Below are 10,288 nucleotides of genomic sequence, written 5' to 3'. Positions count from 1 at the left end.
TCAATCCCCCCCAGTGTAGACCAGGCTAAAGTGGTGGTCGGAGAGGCAGAAAGGACCAGGTGGGAGGGAAGGGGATGGGATGCTGGTATTTCAGAAAATGGAGTGTGAAAACAAAACCTACGAACTAGTGACCATGCGGCCTGGGCTCTGTCCTGGTATGTGACACACCTGCGTTTGGATACAGCTCTCGCCCCAGGGGCGGTGTGACTCAAACGGCTGCTCAGAGGCCTGGATTCTATTTTCACCCCATGCCCTTTGCTGCTTGCGTCAACAGAAAAGGTTCCCACCCCTGCACGTCAGACGTCCCTGCCCCCTCGGCCAGACACGCTGAACCACAGACACTGTGCACAAGCCCAGAAAGGACCACCCAGGAGCCTTTCCAGTACCATGTGCCCTCCACGACCGTACAGCTCACTGGTGTTCATAGGTGTCTTGACTATCTGTTGTCTGGTATATAAGTAGCCCAAGATTGGGACCCTGTGGTGTGTGGAGTTAGTCCCTGCCCCAAAGGTCTGAAAGGATTGAGAGACAAAGGGTGGGAGGGGAAACAAAGGACTCATTTAAGGTCACAGTCGGTCACAGCTGAGGTGTCCTGTGTCCCAGTCCAATCCAGTCTCCCAGCCATTGGCCCCTTTTTGGTGCTACTCTGAGGCTTTGAGTCTGTAACATGGGGTGATATTGCAAGTGAGTTGTTCCCAGAGTGGTGGGCACATCCTAAAGCTCTGGTGGGTGTAATGTGACCTGCTCTGCTCTGCCCCATGGGAATTATGGTAGAGCCTCAATTGCTGAGCCTAGGGGTCCTGACAATTCTATTGAAACCACTGGGACCTCTCTGCCCATGGGACCCAAAAGGTCTGCATGCACCACTGCCAGCTTCTTTCGCAAGCGGCTGTAAAAACATGGTACGCTTTTGTAGCTGACACTTTGTTGGGTGTTGAAAATCCTGTTTGTCTGTAACGGATCAAGGAAGCAGGTTTATAATCCTCTGCCTGTAATGTTGTAATCTGCATTCAGAAACCAGCCCCAGGAGCTGAATGGGAGCCAAGCTGCTGCAGTCCGTTGGTTTGGCTCCAAGGCTGTTAGGGAGGTTTGATTTGCCAGGTGAAAACGTTAGCTCTGCTGGAAAGATTCAAGCCCATTATATCATGGTTGCATTGGCGCTAAAGCTTCTGTTCCCAGTAGAGCGGAGTGTTCATTAGTGATAGCATCACACCATTACACAGAGCCAGGGGTGGCGGAAGCTTCCTTTTCCCAACAGTGTGGGGCCTGAACTGTGGCCCCACCCCTGCACCACCCCCTAAGGCCCTGCCCCCGCACTGCGCCGTCTCCCCGAGGCACTGCCCCCACACTGCCCCTTGCTCTCCAAGACCCCATCCCCTCTCCCCATCTCTCATCCGTAGGGCAATAAAAAGCGGAAGGGCATAGCCCTCCCTCTTTTAAAAGTGGGGAGGCCCATGCCCCCCGGACCCTCTCACGCCCACCCTGTTCCGGCACCCCTGCACAGAGCCCTGGGTTGAATTCATTTTCCTCCCAGCTGCATCGCCTGTGGTAAAACCCCAGCCTTCCGTGAAGCCGTCATTGGGAGGGAGGAAAGTGTGTTTCATTTCTAGTAATGATCACGCTTCAAATTTGGAAAGCGGATCCAGGAAGAGCTCGGGAAATGGCTTCTGGGGGCAGTCTCACCTGGCTTTTCACAGTAAACTTTATACATCTCATTCAGGGACAGTTTCACATCTCATTCGGGCACCCACCCAAGCACTCTGCTCCCAGTGTGACACTAATGGCCAGATCTTCACATGGGCTCAACACCCATCCTGGACCCAACATGCCCAGTTCTTTGGAAAATCTGGGCCCAATGGTGAGTGTTGAGGACCTGAAAATTCAGTCCTGAGCTCTCTGGAACATCTGGCTCACTGCCCACAGTGCTAATGAGTGACAGGCCCAGAAAGGCGCTCCCTAGGTATCTACTGCTGCATGGATGTGGATTTGTCAATTACCATTAGACGCTAACCAACGGAGGATGTCTCTGGTATCTGTGGGTCAAAGATTAGGTGCTGGAGGGCTGTGCTGTTACATAAATCTGTTATGATTTGGGATGAAAATTGTTGCAAGGTTTGACTCAGGTGAAAGCAAAGAGTTTTTCCATCTTTCTGACCATCTCACTGAATTGTGTGTGGAGGTCCCAGTGGATCAGAAGATCCTTCAGTGTTTCAGAAGGTTTATCAATTCCTTGCCTGGAAGCCTTGTTTAATTTAAGCCCTGGATGTGGCACAGGGAAACTGCGAAGCACTAATGACTTTGTAATGGTTTCTCAGGCTTGCTGCATGGATGAATTCTTTGTTCAACTCATGGTTTTGTACGTGCGCCCGGCTGTGTGTGAGAGAGATTGTGCACAGGTATGGCAGTCCCTTGGCCCAAAAGGTGTGAGTTAAGGAAAAAACCCTCAAGTCTTAATGAATTGTGGCTCAACATTGGCTAAACTGTCTAAAATAATAATAATGATCCGATTTTTACCACGCTCATTGCCTAGTACCTTACCCTGCTAGAAGCCCCACTAATTTGAGCAGGACTGCTTGGGGAATAAGACACTTCTCCGAGAGTGCAGTGGCAGAATCAAGCTCCGATGTTTGATCTTTTCCCAGTGTGTTTCAGTCTGAAGGATTCCAGGCTCACCCTGGAAATCGGAACACAGCAGTTGGTATATGGCGCGCCGTGACACAAGGAAGTGAAGAGTACTGTAACCAATTCAAACCATGCGGGGGAATTTAGAGAGGCAAGAGGTAGTGACTCCAACTGGAATTTGACCAGGACAATGAGGGGAAAGCTCATTCTTCAGGGAAGGCTCATGGGATCTTCATGCCCAGAAACGTGCAGAATTTGACTTTGAGATGCTCTCTGAAGCATGGCCCTTCAGAAGCATATGCCCCTATCGCCCTGCTGGGTCACTGGTCAGAGCTGATTCAGACAGAAGCCCTCTTCTGAATCCACAGCTTTCTGAGTCACCAATACCTGTCATGCCATTGATCCATGAATGAAGATGTCTTTAACTAGCCTTGACAAATGGAGATATTTCAGCCTGCTGTGTCACTGAGGAGTGTCTAAGCAGGCTTTGCACAATGCCCTTCACTGGCACATCGCATGAGGGACTGACTTTATAATTATTATTATAAATCCTGGTTATTACGGTATTGCCTCAGAGCCAACCAAGAGTGGGGACCTGTAGTGCCAGGTGCTGTACTAATGTACTAGTGGACAGTCCCCTCCTTGAAGAGCTAGACCTTCCACCACAGGGATGGTGGAAGGGGTTAACCAACAGTGGTTTGCACTCTTCTCTAGGCTCGGTCATTCACTCTGAGGTTTGCCTCGCTCTGAAATTCAAGTTCACTATCATTCCGGCTGCCATGTATTTAAACCCTTTGTGGTGTTGATGCTTCACTGAAAGCTGGGGCCATTCTGAGGTAAAGAGCATCTCTGCAGCCCTCTCTGCATCGCCATCTTGGATGGCTCCCTACTCTTCAATGCTGCCAGCCCCCAAGTGCACAGATGAAGGGAGGGTATGTGGGGAGATCTTACCTCGGATTGTGGCTCAGCTCTGACCTCCATGGCATCAAAATGCCACACCCAAAGCATAGCTGCTCCACACCTAGTCCGCACCCCACCCAGGTGGCTTTCTGAGGGTGTTAGTGAAAAAGTCATTGGCAGAGGACAAGCCTTTGCTTATCAGTAAATATGTGACAAAAAAGCTGTGCACGCTTACTTAGCTGATTGGAATCTGGCCTAAGCCAGTAGTGACTGAGAGCAGTTACCATTTGATGGCCATTCAGAAGTCTCTTTGTGATAAGCTGGGGGTCTTTCTCCAGCTCTTCATAGAATCTCAGGGTTGGAAGAGACCTCAGGAGGTATCTAGTCCAACCCCCTGCTCAAAGCAGGACCAACCCCCAACTAAATCATCCCAGCCAGGGCTTTGTCAAGCCTGACCTTAAAAACCTCTAAGGAAGGAGATTCCACCACCTCCCTAGGGAACCCATTCCAGTGCTCGCCACCCACCTAGTGAAATTTTTTATCCTAATATCCAACCTAAAAGCTCCCCCACTGCAACTTGTTGGACAGGTGACTCTATCTCCTTGGCTTCCTCCTACTGATGTTTGTAAGCTACTCAAAGAGCTCGTGCTGCCTCGCTGTGATCTCTCCAGATGGCAGCTAGTAACCAAGCTTCAGCTTCTAAGTGTTGGTTCGTGTTCTGCCTTTCTCACTAACAAACCATTTAGTACCTGGTACTCACTCTGCGTGAAGATATTTGTACATTTGTAATCAAGACGCTATTGACAACACTTTTGAGGGTCTGTCTTTAGCAACCCTTAAACCCTACCGTGTGCTTTGTTGATATTGTGTAGCACTATTTTTTTTAAGTCAGAATGTAAAATGCCTTACGAAAGGTCTGAGTATATTGTATTTACACCGTTCACTTTATCAGCCAAATTTATAATCTCATCAAAGAATGAAATCGATTTGTTTGACAAGTTCCTATTCCATAAAACCACATTGACTCACCTTAATTATATTCCGATCCTTTTAGTTCTTCATGATTAAATTTCATCAGCTTTTCCATTGTTTTGCTCAGGATTGATGTTAGGCTAACTGGCCTGTAATCACTAGGTTATCCTGCTTTCCTTTTTCCAGTACTGACACAGTATCAGCACTCTTACAAGTCTTCTAAAATTTTCTAGTATTCCAGCTTTATTGAAAATTAATGCTAGTGGGCTAAGAGCTCAATCAGCTCTTTAGAAATCTTGAATGCAAGTTTACAGGCCTGTGATTTTAAAACATTTGTCCTTAGAAGATGATATGAACATTTCTCTCCCTTGTTACTAACATACTGGAATGTAGCACATCATCCTCATACGATATGAGAATATCATTCCTTCTTCCAAATACAGTATACAGAACAGAAATATTTATTGAACCATCTGCCTTTCTGCATTCATTATTAAGTTTTACCATTTCCATCTAGAAATGGGCCTAAACTAGGACTTCTTTTGTTCCTATATATTTTAAACTCCCGTTTTTCCTTAACCTTGTCAGCTATGGATTATCCTGTTGGTTTTAGCTTCCCTAATCATTTTATACACTTCATAACTTCTAAAGTAATACCGATTGCTATCTTATTTTCCCCTTTTTTTCAATCACATTTTTCAGTTTTACTATTTTCATCCCAATCAATTTCATTCGTAGTTTTCCACCAACTTTGGGAAATTAGCCCTTTTGAAGCTGTGTGTGTGTGCTTGTGTGTGTGCGCTGTGGCAGAGCTCTGACCTGCTCCGTGGGTCCTGCGCTTCTGGCGGTTTACGCTTGCCTCAGTGGCCACTGTGACCTCCACGTAGCCCTTCTCTCTCTAGGGCCGGGGGTTAGTCTATTACTGGCCACTTTTCATCATAGGCTGCAAGGAGGTTGGTGAGAGAACTCCCACAGTCTCTGTTCAGCCTCCTTCCTGACAGGGCCTGACTTCTCCTCCAGGAGATGTTCCTGTGGGGGGTTGGGGGGACCCGGGCCTGGCCTTACTCTGGGTTTCCGGCCCAGGACCCTAATGGTAGCCCAACCTTTCACTGCCAGAGTTGCACATTTCCCTGGGCACTTCCCCACAGCTCTCCTGCTTCTCCCTTCTTCACCCTTACCTTAGGGCTCCTTTAACGATGGTCTGAGGGCGTCTTCAGTAACCAGCCCTTCAGCCGCACTTCCTCTCCTCTGGCTCCTTGCGGCTCTTCCCTGTCAGATGGAGTGAGCCTTTTTATAGGTATCAGCGGGCCTTTTAATTAGAGTCAGGTGGTCACATTAACTGAATGGCCTCACCTGAGTCTTTGCAGGTTAATTAGAGTCAGGTGTTCTCATTAGCCTGGAGCAGCCCCTGCTCTGGTCAGTCAGGGAACAGAAAACTGTTAATCCAGTGGCCAGGATATCTGCCTTCTGCTATTCTGCTGTACCCAGCTGGCCTGGGTCTATCACAGCGCGTGTATAATATTGCTAGTCGGGCCTGTCTTGTTTGCTGCCCAGGTCTGGGGTGCTATTTTCAATTTCTCAGACAGCCCTGTTTTATTATTACAAGTGGCTTTCCACAGAAGGAGAAATCCAATTTAACAGTCTACTCGACCTCTTTAATCTCCACTGTGCAGAAGGGGTTGTGTGATGACTTTCAAGCTGGCCGTGTGTTTGATGTTTGCAGTGTTGTTGTAGCCGAGTTGATTCCGGGATGTGAAAGCAACAGGGTAGGTGAGTTAATATCATTTATTGGATCTTTATTTGCTTGAAGTTAGTTCTGAAAGACTTGGCTGATTTTCTGTTTCCCATGACTTTGTTCAGTCAGTAGCACCGGAGAAAAGTTGGGGTGTAAAATGCTCTTGGTTCAGAATGGCAGTGAATGCACTGCCATGAATGGATGCACTCGGTGCAGGGCAATGGAGAATCAGGACCTCAAAGTGACAAGTAAAGAGGTGACCATGCGTTGGCCTGTTTAATCCAATTGTACAGATACAGTGGCCAGCTCCCTGTTGATTAAAGTAACAGGACTCCTTGGGTTTTTTGGTTTTTGGGGGGTTTGGTTTTTTTATATGAAGTGTGTATTAGTCAAAGGAGCAACAGCCCCAGGGCTAAGGAACCTCCTCTGCCACAAACTTCCTGTGTGACCTCAGGCCTTTACAAACCTGGTTTGAGTTCTGTATCTCAATCCCCTTAGGGGATAATGGGGATAATCGCACTTCACTGCCTCGCAAGGGTGATTGTGAGGGTAAAATATACAGCAGAACCCCATTTATACAACTTAATTGGGACCAGAGCCAGGTTGGATAATCCGGAGGATGGGAAAGTGCAAGGCTGCAGCGCTTTCTAGCAGTTGCAGGCGAGATCACCTGCTTCTGGACGCGTGTGTGCTGGTTGATTGGTTAATACAGAGAGCCAGCTGATGGACGGTCGGATAAACGGGGTCCCACTGTATTAATGATTGTGAGATGCTCACATACGACAGTGATGGGGCCAGATATGTACCTAGGATGGATCATCCAGGGTGCTGAGTACAGCCCTGGCCTTTGGCTCTTGGGGCGCTGTGACTGTGGGGGATGAGAAGAGCAGCAGGCGAATGATGGAGGCTCTTCTGGACGGTTGGGGAGAATGGGTTTAATTTTAACAGACTTGTTCTAAATGTGGGAATAATCCCAGACCTATTCAGCAAAACACAGAGCCTCTTCCCTCTGGGATTTCAGCACGTGTGCCCAAGCGCTTTGCTGAATTGAGGCCTTTGGGTGGGCGTGTGCCTGAAGTGAGTGGCCCCACAGAGGGAAAATGAGACATGCTCCTCCTCATGAAAGCAGGGTCATGTTCAGTGAAGTGGTAACAGCCCCTGCTTCCATTGTTTACAAGTGTTTTCAGCCCAGTTCCCCTTCTGTGGCTATAATGACTGTCTCTGTTGTTTGCTGCCCCGAGGTGTATTTGTGTACCTGCAGCGAGAATGCATTTGGAAGCAGACTTTCATATGTGAATTTCAGGCCGATGAAAAGCTATCAGAACAACAGTCCTGGAGACCTCTGTTTATCCACAGAACAGAGATAGTTGGGGTTGGTCCAGAGGTGAAAGTAAGCCGGTCCGGTCTGATACGGCATACCGGCAAGAGCCAGTATGCCATGCTGGACCGCACCAGCTTCCATGGCGGGGATTGAAAGGGCTCTGGGCAGCCGGAGCCTTTTAAATCCTGGCCGCGGCTCCGGCGGCCAGGCAGGGGCTGGGATTTAAAGGGCTCAGAGCTCCCTGCAGCTGTGGGCAGCCCAGAGCCCTTTAAATCCCTGCAGCGGCAGAGATTTAAAGGGCTCAGAGCTCCGTGGGGCTGCGGGTAGCCCATAGCCCTTTGAATCCCCGCCACGGCTCTGGCGGCTGGGCTGGGGCCAGGATTTAAAGGGCTTGGGGCTCCCCTCAGGGGCAGGAGCTCTGGGCCTTTTAATTTGCCCCTGAGCTCCAGGAGGCTCCTAGTCACCTTTTCAGCTGGGAACCCCTGGTTGATTGAAATGCCCTGGTTCTCCTAGCAACAGCTGGTGCCCCAGGGCCTTTAAATCTTGAGAGACCACGCCTCTTCTGGATGAGGCCACGCTCCCTCAGGACTCCAGCAGTACCGGTAAGTCCTGTAAATTACTTTCACCCCTGAGTTGGTCCTGCTTTGAGCTGGGGGTGGGACTAGATACCTCCTGAGGTTCCTTCCAACCCTGAGATTATAATTCTATAGCATGAATGACAGCCAGGCTGGTTTTCCCCATCTTGCCCCGGCCTGTGTCAGTCTTGTTCTGCCAAGATTACCTCTGAGAAGCAAGAGAGGAATCTGGTCTCCATGATCCGGTCAGTCCCTGGCTTCTCCACTGAGACTACCAGCAGAAGGGAACAGTACTGCTAATTTGAAAGTGATTTTTGAAGGGAACAATGTGTGTCACATCGACCAAAAAACAGCTCTGGGATAGTATCAGCTTTCAGCCACTGCTGACTTGGGCTTGCGATCCTGGGAAAATACTAGTAACTCTCTAGTTAATAACAATCTGCCCCGGAAGGACCAAACGTATTGGATTTATTTCAAGGTTTCTTTAGGGCCAAACTTAGGCATCTTTTCTTCCATTCCACCCCAAAGACTTCTCTGCCACTTCGGCACCCAGCCCAAAGCAAAGAGAGCCTCACAAAGGGATTATTTTTAGATGCTGAATAAAATAAACTCCCAGCCTTACTGGAATGATTTCTGATACTTTATTTCTGAATTGCAGTCTGTGTTCCAGTATCTGTCCTGAGTGACATGGGACAACAGTCTCCCAAATTCACAAAGAATTATATTTAACAATGCATCTTTAACCAAAAAAAAAAAAAAAAAAAAAAAGCCTCTCCTGCCATCATTTAAAATATAAAATTATTTTTCTCATTTGTTTAAAATACATACACATATAATTTTTTAAATGATAAAGCAGAAAAAAACCAAAGTAGAATTAAAGTGCTTTTTTCTTCGGTTTGTTCATTTACAATAGTCAGTAACTAAAACACCATAAATGAGCATAATTTTAGTCTCCTCCTTCAGAAAAGCCGCATAACACTGAGGAGTCCTATAGACTGCATACATCTAGCATTCACTTCATTTTCTGTTTTATTTTTTTGGATGTATAACATTTGCTCAAAATCCCACAGTGTATAAAAAAATAAATATCTATCCCCAACACATTTTCATCGCTGGCAGTTTTCCACAAATAATTGCTGGGATCAGTGCAAAGGTTTTCTGTATAAAGGCCACAAGGAAAGATGTGTCTCAGTCTAATCATAATTTACTAAGGGAAAAATAGAACATTCTTTACTGCCGTTGTAAACATTTTTCCTCTCGGTGGATGAATGAGTCAGTGAGAAGAGACACTTCTGAGTGCAAGGAGTTCGTCTCAGCAATACGTTCATCAGTGCATTTTTCTCATGTCCAGATGTGGGAAATAGACCCCATATATGCTCTGTTGGACGTCATACAGGCCTCCCTTTCTTCTCAGACAAAAGGCAATCTGGTGAGAAGAAAGCAACATTAATGCGAGAAATGTGAACCTTTGTATCACCTTTCCTCTGAGAGTTTAAGAGTGCTTTACCAGGTCGGTAGATATTATCCTCATTTTACAGATGATGTGACTCAGAGGCAGAGAGGTAAAATGACTGACCCAAGGCCACAAAGCCAATCCATGGCAGAGCCTCCAGTTTCAGCCCCTAAGGGCTTGTCTCCACGGGGGGATCAACTTGCAGCGATCGATCCACCAGGGGTCAATTTAGCGGGTCTAGTGAAGACCCACTAAATCGACCGCCGATCACTGTCTTGTCGACTCCGGTACTCCACCGGAATGACAAACATAAGGTAAGTCGATGGGAGAAACTCTCAGCATGGTGTAGACACCGCAATAAGTCGACCTAAGGTACGTCGACTCCAGCTCCATTATTCACGTAGCTGGAGTTCCATAACTTCGGTCAACTTAGCCCCATAGTGTAGACCTGCCCTAAGTGTCTCTCCTTTCCAAAGTTCCCTGTTCAGAATGGCCAGCTGTTTCCTTCTTGAACATCTAAGTACAATTAACCGGTTTTCTCTTTGCAACCTTTGTTGGCCTATCTGGAAAGCAGGATACACAGCTTGGGTTGTGAGAGCCCTGGGAACAGAGGACACTAAAAAGGAGAAGCTTTCCTCCCTACCCTCAGTCCCCCAGTAGTATCCCTGTTGGGAGATTAGCAGAGGATCCACCTGTCCACATCCTGTGCA

This window comes from Chelonoidis abingdonii, chromosome 11 (assembly GCF_003597395.2).
Source record: "Chelonoidis abingdonii isolate Lonesome George chromosome 11, CheloAbing_2.0, whole genome shotgun sequence".
NCBI classification, from domain to species: Eukaryota; Metazoa; Chordata; order Testudines; family Testudinidae; genus Chelonoidis; species Chelonoidis abingdonii.
Note: the sequence above shows the minus strand (reverse complement) of the source record.